Genomic DNA, 12,254 nt, shown 5'->3' on the forward strand with positions numbered 1-12,254 from the left:
ATTCAAGCTCAAAGTCCCTTTGGACATATAAATAAAATAAGCGAAATCTCAAAGCAAGATAACAGTCACAAGTACACTATATAACGCAAGAGTCTCATAGATATAAGGGTAAAATGTGCAAGAACATTTTTCTTGAGAAAAAAATAACAATACAAATGACTTGAAGGGAAAACATTCCTATCCAAATGTACATATGAACATTCAAAGGGGGATTCTTCATAACCGGAGTACAAGGTAATAATTTCTATGATTATTGATATTGCACATCACTAGCTCTTTAAGGCATCATAAATTACGGAAGAAAATACTAGTCCGTCGATTCCTTAAATTTAAAAATTGCCAACATATATGCTCTAAAAATAAGTAACAATCTCACTTTACAGTACCAATGTATTGACCATCTTAAAAAAACTATATATGGTCCTGTTGAAGACGTCATTACTGGAGATGTAAATTAAGTTTAAAGCATTTTTTTAAAGAGTTCAAAATCAGATAGTCCTAATCTTTCAAATGGCGACAGAACGTCAATTATCTAGACAAATACATACTGTACCTCATCCTTACAGTTAGCCATCAATGCGTTATGTTTTGTAAAGTGTTTGCAATAAAAAAATATTTACATTCACGGTAATGCTAATGTTTTTTTTTGAAAAATTCTGAAGAAAAGTATAAAATTAAGATACATATTTTTCAAATGAATGAATATAAATTGTTTTGTTTTACTCAGATTAATTAGGCAAATTATTATATTTCTCTTTACGATAACTGCGAGCCTGAAATTTTAAAACATTTATGAGTGCTTCCTTATAATTTAATTTTAACTGGTACGCAGTGATTAAAAAATGTATACTGTAGACCCAATGTTCTCCAGTTGAACTAAATTACAATAACTTTTCAAACTGAATGACGAATATTATTCAATTAAGGGGTTTTATTGGAAATATAATCAAAGATGTAATTCTGGAATGCTTTACATGAACACATTTCATTTCCTTGGAATTCTAACCCTATATAAATATATATATATATATATATATATATATATATATATATATATGTCTCAGTTACGGGACTTGATCCAGATTTGATATTAAAAAACCCAGAACATCTGTAGTGATTCTCGTCTGAACACAACACTTTGTTTACTCTCATCACAACAACAAAAGAATTAGCTCCATCAGCTGTTATATTAAGCAATTCTGTTCGTTTTTCATAATCAGTGGCAAAGTCTGTAAAAGAATTGGAACCATTTGTTCAAGGAGGAGAAAAGATGGCTATATTTGAAAAATCCTCACTTGACTTGACCTCTTTTGACTTGCCAAGAAATAGCTCCCGATGGCACTACATCACCGAAGTCTAGTGTATATGTACAAGTAAAGTCAACAGCATCTACAGTAGTGGCAGTGAGAGAGCCTGCTGTTGAAACTAATCCAGCAAAGCTAGCTATTTATAACAAAGAAAAAAATAATAGACTAACTCACTACAAAGAAAAGACCCCAACTTAATTATAACATATAAAGCAGCCCACCTAAAAAGATGCTTTCCAGTAAGTGGACCAACGACGTCTTAGAATACACTAGTATAAAGTTGGATGAAATCATTCTAGACATCATTAGGACATTTGTCTTTAATACAAATCTACTACATACCATATAAATAATACATCTTCATGCAGCTATATCTAAACAGGATAAACATTATCAAAACGTAATCGGAACATATCTACCTATTAACTTCCTTACCTATTAACTTCTTAAAGTACAACATGAATTAGTAAAATGGGAAACTTTCAAGAGGTGTTCAATGATTCTTAGGAAAGTTAAATTGTTTAACAAATTCTATTTTCTTACCATAAAGATTAATGGTTAAATAAAATTTATTATGTAATGAGAAATATTAGAAAATCAATCTGTTTCATTTTATTTTAATAGAACAGTAATTTAAGCTCACTTTCAAACTCAATAAAGTATGTTTTCCAGTAAAAGGTTTTTGATCATTGAGGAAAAAAATGTATGTGCTTCCTTTCTTTATGAGAGATGAAAGGCAGTTTGATTTTCATATCTATTAAATTATCTTTTTAAATATTATACACGTGTATATATTATATATAATTTAAATATAAAGCTCATAACACCAAAACATACGATTTTTCAACTCTTTATACAACCATTCCACACGATGAATTAAAGTCCACAACAAAGACAGCTGCTTTATGATAAAAATGGAAATCGTGAGTTTGCCTACATGTACCTTGTCATTGGTCATTTAAAAAATTGCCGAAAACAGGGATATTTTCGCCCCTGTTTTATTTTCGACCTCGTTGCTAGTCAGCGAATTTAAAACAAGGCGAATAAAAAAAGAATAATCTCTTAAGGAGGTTGGATCTTTCCATCAAAAGTATTGAGAATTTTTTATCAAGTATATTTTTAGAATTTACACACATAGCTTAATTAAAAATGGGGGTCAATGCGCTTCTTTTGGCGCTATAGAACATTTAGTTTGACCTTTTTGCACTGTAAAAACGTCTTACACATAAATCAATTTTTAAAGATTTTCCTCCAATATTTTTAGAAATAAATTATGGGAACAAACACAGTCTTATTTCATTTTGAATAGACACATTAAAATTTGTGACAACGAAAAAAATTTCATCGAACTCCGCATGTTCAATTATTTGACCTTTTTGCACTCAAAAAACTCATTTTTCTGGCATTAAAAATTTAACAAGCAAAAAAAATCATTTGAAAGTTATGACATTTTACTGAATTTAAGAAGAATGGTTAAAAGTATTTTATATATTCAGAAAAGAAAATTAAAAGTGTGGGTCTGTGATATTAATTTTATGATATTACTAAAATAGTGCCAATTTTAAGCTTAAATTAGGGCTTTTTTTCTTGATTTTCACAATATATTTGCTATATTTGTCCAATATGATGATAGAATTCATTATCAAATATATAATTCAGGACCAGTATAAAACAGTTCACTGCAAAAAACAACTCTGTGTGCAGACTGTATGTAAAAATTGGAATCCAAAATTAACATACTTTAAATACTTAGAAAGAGAAAAAAATGATCATTTTCTTCTTAAAAAAAAAAGAAGAAAAAAACCTTCCGCCACAAGATATAGTTCCTCACCTAATGCTTTTGGTATGGAATTTAATCATGCAGTTTTAACTGAACATAGTTGAATTGGCATTGTAGAATCCAAATTTATTGTAAGAATTAAAACATTATGCAGAATTTTTGAAATATAGGTTAAGATAAAGATCTGCTCAAAAGCTCAGGAGCGAACCTCGTAAAGCAAAACTTTGTTTGGGGGAATTCAAAGCGGGACAAAATTAATTGCAAGTGTTTAAGTGCGAAAATGACACGAAAATACGAAAATAACCCTTTATACAGTATTTTGTCAACAAAAAAAATTCTGATGTACACACGAGTACTCCGAAGTTGATATTAAAAAGACGCTTGAGTTTCTCATTGACAATATCTACGCAGTTTTTGGAGATTGTCTAACAATCTGTGAGAATTCCCATGTATACAAATTGCACACTCTTATTATCAGATATATTTTTGTATTCATATAAAGCAGAATTTATTTTGAAAAATTCTACATGAAAAAAAGAAGTCTCTTCTGTGGTCTTCAACATTTTTATATATCTACCACACTTAATCAACAATCAAACCTCATTTTCATTCCTACTTTGATTCAATATATCTTCTTGAAATCAAAATAAAAAAAATACCAAAGAGCACATTTCTTTCATATTCTGATATTTTCTAGAAAAAGACGCTAATGGTACATGTAATCTGTGAACTTAACTTTATGATAAACGTGCCGACGTCAACTTCAATTTTTCTATCTTCAACTTCCCATATCTATGTAGCAATATACCATTATCACCTGCATATGGAGTTAATATCTCCCAATTGATACGATACGCAAGGGCAAACACCACGTTAGAACAATTTCTAAAACGAGGCAAGCTTTTGAAAATAAGTTGAAGAAACAAGAATATCAACAGTCTTGTTTAAAGTAAGATTCTATGGTCAATACAATGGCCTTGTCAGCAAATACATATCCATCATAAAGGCAAATGTTGGCTGAGGTTTTTCATACAAATTGTAAAACCATTATTTTCACTGAATTGTCTATGGATTTTTCCGTTTGTCCAATCTTGACAAGGAGCACACTGCAGGTGAGACTGGTCGACAGGGGATGCCTACTTACATGTATATGGTAACTACAACTACCTCTGATGTTTTTAGAGGTCCGTGTTTGATCGGCTCCAGATCTGTATTGTTTCAGTAGACTTTTGACATGAGTAATGTTGGTTATCTTTTTTCTTTACTTTAGACTGTCTTAATTAGAACAATTTTAGTTATCTATTTTGGACTTGTTGATTTCTGGCAATAAATTGAATTTGAAAGCAAATTTTCACTTCAATCTATCTGCAACATACATGTTAAACAAAAGTGTTTTTTTTATTACTGACAATATTTAATTGTTTGCAAACAGCAATTGCTAATCTAAGTGTAAATTTTCTTAATATTTCTTATACTCAAAATTCCTAAAACTAATAACTGAGTGATAAGTAAAAGAAGGGCACCTCAAAGCGGAGGATCCCCTCGCAAAGAGCATAAATCAAGGCAGCATTCGACATCGATTCCGATGCAAATTACGTCACTTCCGTACAAACAGGACAAACTAACCCCCCTCCCCGCACGGGTATGTTAAGGAAGCATACAAATCATTTTTCGGGAAAAGACTTTTAAGAAAATGAAATTTGATATTTTATCCAAGTCGCCGATAAAACGTAAACTATTATTAACTATTGCTTAAGGACAACAGAGTGTCTGAGGCCAAGAAGTGCACTACCACGACGTCATCATGTGACTGCTATTAAATGCAAAATATTCCTTAATAAAAAAGTTAACAGAGCAACACTACCCCGGGGTTTAATGATTTCTTTGAGTAAATAATATAGTTGAAAAACATCTCTTATGCTTAAAAAGTGCAGCTAGAATCCCACTGTCCGCTCGGGAAAATAATTATTCCACATATTTGCACGAAATCTTACCCGATGTTTTGCATTATATACATATAACCCGAGATATTTCTTCAAACCATGTTTACCTCACGATTCTAGCAGCACTTTCCAAGTATTATAGAACGCAAACTTTTGATATCTACAAATCTTATGTTTTGAAGTATCCAGCTTAGTGTTGTTCTTTTGCATTATTGTTGTCACGAATGACAGAGGAAAGGCCGACCGGGATACGTAAATAGCTGACCGTCTTCAATAGAAGATTAAATCGATGAAAATGAATTAGCATACCTGTTTAACAAACTTTAACTTCACATGAATCACACACAATATTCACGGTATTTGTTTCTAAACCCCCTTCTACGTATCTTTTTACATGTCGTCTCAGCCAAATTCCGTTACACAACATGATCAATTCTCAAGTTACTTGTTGAAGTTATAACGTCATCCGTCAGAGATTTTATTTCAAGTGACAGATAAAGCATTACAAAATAAAAACATTTTATTTTTGTTGATATTTGCAAGCTTCTATTTATTTTCAGGAGTTCATTTTTTTTAAATTAATTTTTTATTTAAAATACACAATGTTATAATACAATCATAAACATATAAAATAAACACAATCTTGTCATTGTAGTATTCATTTGTGTGTTGGGGAGAGAGAGAGAGAGAGAGAGAGAGAGAGAGAGAGAGAGAGAGAGGTGATTTAAAAAAGAATCTGGGTGACAGATAAATAGAGGAGGAAGCAAAGCTAATTTAAAGACAGGGTTCATTAATATTACTATGGAGTATGGATTGCCATTTTTGCCAGGAGGTGTTAAATTCATATATTGACCACCAATAGTCTTATGTTTAAAATAGGTAAAGCAGACTCTAATCTATGTACATTTTGTGAGCGGAAAAAGAAACAATATAGCATTTAATTTGGCAATGTCCAGATGTACAGCAATTTCTAGATGGTTTTGTTAGATTCTGTCACCAAAAAGGCATTTTTCTAAATTTAGATTGTAAAACTTTCAAATTTGGAGATATAAGTAATACAAAATCATCCAAATCTTTAAATATTTTGCTTATGTCAATGAAGCAATACATTTACAGAGTTCGTTGTCTAAACCTTAGCCTCTCTATCCATGATTTTCTAAATGATTTCAAAATTCTTTATAAGTCAATGAAACATACAACCAGGGAATGCAATAAAATAAATAATGATTGATTTTATATTGAAGTCATTGTTATTTACTGTTTTGGGTTGTTAGAAAAGGTAGATAATAAATTTCTTTCCAGTTTGTATCTGTCAAATTGATAAAATTTGCCCATTTTCCTATACCCACAGATACTGATTTATTTAGCATATCATACATAGGCTTTGATCCTTTTTTGGTTAACGCAAAGACTTTGATATTGCATGGCATTTCTGATTTATGAATAAATTCATTTATACAAAAGCTGTTCCTCTTTAAATCTGAGAGTATTGCTTGTCGTATGCCTGTATAAGTTAAATGGTTGGTTTGAATATCATAATTTTGTTGAATGTTGCCTAATGATACATGTAAGAAGTTAATATTCTCATCTAAAAGATCATATGCATATTTTATTCCCTTTACATACCAGGACTTGTAGAATATTGTTTGTTTTTCAATTATGAAATTATTGTTATACCATAAGGGTTGGCAGACATATTCCTGCCAATTTTTTATCTCTATTTTCTCTTGAATTTCCTGGAAAGCTTTCAGAACATCTCTCCAAAAATTATTTTGCACATTCTCTCGTGAATGTGACACATACTCTGATCCTTATTTTCCAATAAAATTTTCCACTTTGAGTTATTGTTGTAAATTATTCCTCTTATCCATATAGATTTTAAAGCTGTTATATAAGAAACAATGTCAACTATTTTTAATTCTCCCTGTACATACTTCTGAGTCACAACTTTTCTTTTTATTTTGTCTACATTTGATTTCCATATAAATTTAAAAATCAATTTGTTATGATTTTCACAACACCTGAAGGTGGGTTTGGTGAAGTAATGAATAAATGATTAAGCTGTGATAAAAGTATTGATTTAATCAATCTGATTCTTCCAATGGGAGTTAAGTTTCTCTCTCTCTCTCTTTTTTTTTTATTGTTCAATGATGGTCTTAATTTTAACCAACTTTTTGTCATAATTCAGTTTAGTGATCTTTGCTAATTCAACATCATAATAAATGCCTAATAGTTTGAAGTTTGTTGTCTATTGAAATTTCAATTCAGGATAGAGTCTATATCCTCAGAATATTTCTTACTTCCAATCCAAACAATTTGGGGTTTTGATTAATTGATTTTGAGACCTGACATTTTATAAAATTCTCAGGAGTTAAAGAACTATGCACGCTTAATCTCGATTCCCGCCTACATTTTACACTCATTTAATTCGATACTAATGGCAATTTGACCGTAAATTCTTTGTTGAATGCAAGGAACAGTTCAATGGTAATTGACTGATTATTTTAATGCCAGTGTTAAACAGTTCATTATCCCTAATTTTAGCTCTGAAAATAAGGGGGGTAGACGATATTTTCCATTGAAATCGGGCTTTAAAGCATCAACACATTTTAAAATATTCTTGGATATGAATAAATGTTCCTTAAATCTTTTCTTATGTTCTACGCATATAAAATTAAACATTTATTATTAATAAAATACAATATTTTAGTTGTAAAACGCTTTGAAATTGGTGAAAAAATAAGCATTTTTGTAGTTTTTTGTCTGTAAACATATGTTCCCCCCGTGAAACACAAAAAGCTCTGGTATGAATTTGTGAAATGACAGTCCATATTACCTGTAAAAAGGAATTTTTGTTTCACGGGGGGGAAAGATGTTTTAAAAATATTTTCCGTTTTCCATTGATTTTCTATAGTGAAAAACACAAGTTTTACCCAAATTATAGAGTTATCTCTCTTTCTTTTCCCAAAGAAGTAATGTTTTATGAAAATTCATATAAATATCAATATAAATATGAAAAATCATTCAAATTTGTTAACTTTTGAAAATTGACTTGGAGGTAGACGGGAGAACAATGCTGTCGTTCGCAGTTCTTATATCTCTTAATAACAATATTAAGAAATTTTGTGTTCTAAAATAAAAGAAAGCTGTCAGAATCATTGTAATTGCAATTCAAATAATGAGCCTTACAAACAAAGACTATGTTGTTACCAGCTTTGTCAGCTGGGACCAGTACATACTGATCATAACATAACATAACAGAAAAACAAAGTGTTTTGGTCGTTTAAAGGAATATTTAATTTGAAGATATCGGCTTAACAGAGATAAAGAGAGTTTCTTTTTTTTCCCTCCACATTTATTTCCCAGACCTATAACATTAAAGATGATACATGTATATAGGGCAGCTACCAGGGATGGGGCCCTGAATAAGCTCCCTCTATAACAATATATAATAATAATCCCTACAGCACCACGCAGGGTGCTAAATATCTAAATATCTATATCTAAATACAATGTCTCACATAATTTATTCATATCATACATTCAATATGTTTATTAATTAAATTGTATAATATATAATAATAAAGAATATTTATCCGCATTCAATTTTGGTTATGAATTTCTTGTTCGTATTTGCAATCCGGTGCGATTCATGAATGAGTTGCAATATAATGAATAAATGGGAAAAAAATACATTGAACTTAATTTAAATCTGGACTGTGGAAAACAGGTAACAGTTCCTCGAATTCTGTTAATACAGTTAACGTTAAATTCATATCCCCCTTAAAATTGCGTTTATATTTTTTTAACAATTGAAAAATTAATTTCATTTCTTTCGTGAATGCTTTTTGGAGCAATGAGGTAGTAATTTTTTTTATTTTCATACTTGATACTGTTTCTTGTTTTCCATATTGACCACTTATATATATATAAATCAAAGTGTTAACACAAATTCGAACATTTTTGGGTTCACTGGCAAATCCCAGTAGAACAGTACATGCATCAAATTTAATTGAATCCTTTACAGGTATTAGTAAAATTATTCTTTGTACCAGTTCTAAAACTGGCTTGACGTGTTTACATTCAAAAAATAAATGCTTCTGGCTCTCAACATTTGCTTTACAAAAAAGGCATTTGCCATTTGATAAACCCATTATGCGTAGTTTTTCCTCGGTGTATAAGATATTATGCAAACATTTCCATTGGAATTCTTGATTTTTTGTTTTAATTTAGCTTTGTAAATTGACCCCCAAATTCTTTCCCATGTAATGTCAATTTGCAGCAAATTCTCTCATTGTTCTTGAGATTTGGGAGTAACATTTTTGTTTAACACTAGTTAACTAGTTAAATGCAACGTGGAATGCAAGACTAAAAGAAACTGAATTGAATGCGTGTACTCAAGAGTTTATGGTTCTGATATTACGCAACCCCGGTAGTAATTTTAGTGTTTTAGGAGATGCTCAAGATATGTCTAAAATGTCTGTGTCACGTGTCATATCACAGATATCTACAAGCATTACAAATCATGTAGACGAATATCTTTTAAGATTTCCAAGCTCAAGTCGTCATTAGTCCGTTTTATATTACGTTATACTTAAGTAGTACTTAGGCATGTCCTAGGAATAAGTCCTAAGTCCCACAAGTCCAAAGCTCGGCAAGCTTTATTTTACAAACCCCAGGTCAGGTATCACAACTGCAATCGCTACATCGATCTTACCCACTGCACTCTGAAGATACTACTTCCTTACCGTATGGAAAGATGTTCACAAAAATCAGAATAAGAACAGGCAGCATAATCTTGTATCTTGTATATAGATGAATTTGCTCACTATTTAAATTCTTGTAGGTCTTTTTTGTAAAATTCTTGAATTTAATTGTTACCTGCTGAGATCATAATTCAACCCTTGTTAAACACCTATCGTTTAAAAGTTGAATCAACCGAGAAGTAACAAAAAGGAACCAAAACAAAGCAAAAATTAAATATTATATTAATATTATATGGACATAAAGCATACAATGAGTTTAATCTTCTCAATCTTAATAGCCTTTTTTAATATTTTTTTTCTCAATTTACATGAATAGTTATTGCGAAACCGTAAAGCTGTTGGTGTAGTAAGGTATTTGTCAACTTTTACATGACGACATACAATTGCAATCGAAGTTCGCAGAGGTATGTACCTACATGACCTCTTTAGCAAAATTAATTACCCCTTCAAACATGTTATCTCATATCTAAGGAATATTTAGACGTATTAAAGGCGGTCAAACTTCGTTATTTCTAACTCGATGGGACCGAGAAAAAAACTTCGAATTATCAGATTGTTCGAGATTTTAAGATTACAATACATTAATAAAAATAGTGATTTGGGACTTCAAAAATCACTGCGACATATTCATGGTATTCAAAATATCGAAGTTCAACATACATGAACCGAAGTTCGACTGCATTAAAATAGTATGTTTTTCTGAATGCTTTGAGGATGCCCATCCCAAAGTCATGATTATAGTAACTATTGAATTAGATTATGTACTATTTTCCTTCATATAATAGTACTAGCTGTACAAATTGCATCTGTGGATACAAATGCCTTATATTCAAATGGAATCCTCATTCAATTGCGATATAGAAAATCAACCTTAAAGAACAACAAAAGTTTCTGTTTTGCATAACAGCTTTTTTTTCTTTGCCATTTTATGAAAACTTGCATCATAGTAGTCCCTTCAAACACAGATAACTGACTTTATATTCTTTTTTCTACCAGAAAAATTGTATATTGTAGTTCTTCCCCCAAGAAAAGCTGGCTGTATAGTGGGATTTTCTGTCAGTTTTTAGGCATCCACTACTGACACTAGAGACAAAGGCTCTCTATTGTTGAGTCAAATGACGTTAGAACGGTAATCATTTGGCTAAGGTTTTCTTTAAAATGTACATACAGAAGTGTTCCTTTACTTTAATTAATAAAGGCAATCGGTGGCTGTTATAAAGTGGAAAATTCTACAGAAATTCATTTCATGAATCAGGTTTTAATTGTTATCTACCTTTTTGATTTAATTTTCAAGTTTCTGATCAATAAAATTGAGGAAATGTAAGTATTGAATAACATTTTTTTTTTTTCAGACATGTAAAGAATTTCACGACACTTCATAATATTCATTGTTTATCAATGATTTCATTGGAAAAAATATTTTTTCCTCTAAAAAAAAAAAGATGTGCCCATCTCCTTTATCTGTAGCTTCTCCTTTTAAGTCTCATTTTTGGTTTATGCAAAATCCTCTTTTTGTTTTCACTGTGATTGATGGTTTAGTCTTAAAGAGACAGAACATTAAAGTCGAAAATGTAGTCAATTCGTCACCACACGAGATCACAGGAAATACTGAAGGTTTATTTCTGTGTAGCACGTCATCAAAAAGTGCTGTGATGTGCTACCTTTAATACCCAAGGTATGATTCCATAGTTTGAACTGTTATTCAACTCAGACAAACAATTAAACAATTTTACTATTAACTGCCTTCATTACTTTTTCTTTTATCGTGTGTGTTTTGCATTTTATTTCATTTGCTTTCTCCGAAAGACGGAGATGACCGAATTTTGACCGATACCTAATATCTAACATACCTAAATGTCCATTTATTACATTGAGCGTAATTGTATAAAATTCCCTCATCCTTATTTCGTCACAAAGAGCTTTGGTTTGTTGAATTTGGAAACCAAACTTCTTTATGAAGTTATTCTCAGAACCTTCTTCTTGCCAACTAAATAATTAAACAGTTAAATTCTTCCTATATAAAATATTTATACTACAAATACAATGTCACCGATAGGCGGTAGATATAAGACATTGAAAGTAACATCTGCCCTTTTAGAACCATATTTAATTCAAAAAATGTTACGGATTTAGCAAATATTACAAAGTTCTCTTTTACTACAAAACTCCGTGTTATAAGAGGAATAATGAAAGCTCCTGAATAATGAATACTAGAAATCATCATACCTTTTTTATACATGAAATATACAAACCATTATTATTCAGATAACAAATTTAATCAAGGATAAGTCACGTTCTAATAATACCAGGCCCCAGGATCATGAAGCAGTCTTAGACTTAAGTAAGAATTTCAGTCAGTCATAAAATAAATAATTATGAGAAACCGATTCTCGAAAATTAAGATTAAAAGCATGAAAGGAACAAAAGATTTAATACATGTAACATTTCAAATTTCCTG

Source organism: Saccostrea echinata, unplaced genomic scaffold, assembly GCF_033153115.1.
Source record: "Saccostrea echinata isolate AGI-Se365-2 ecotype Australia unplaced genomic scaffold, CSIRO_AGI_Sech_v1 ptg000016l, whole genome shotgun sequence".
NCBI classification, from domain to species: domain Eukaryota; kingdom Metazoa; phylum Mollusca; class Bivalvia; order Ostreida; family Ostreidae; genus Saccostrea; species Saccostrea echinata.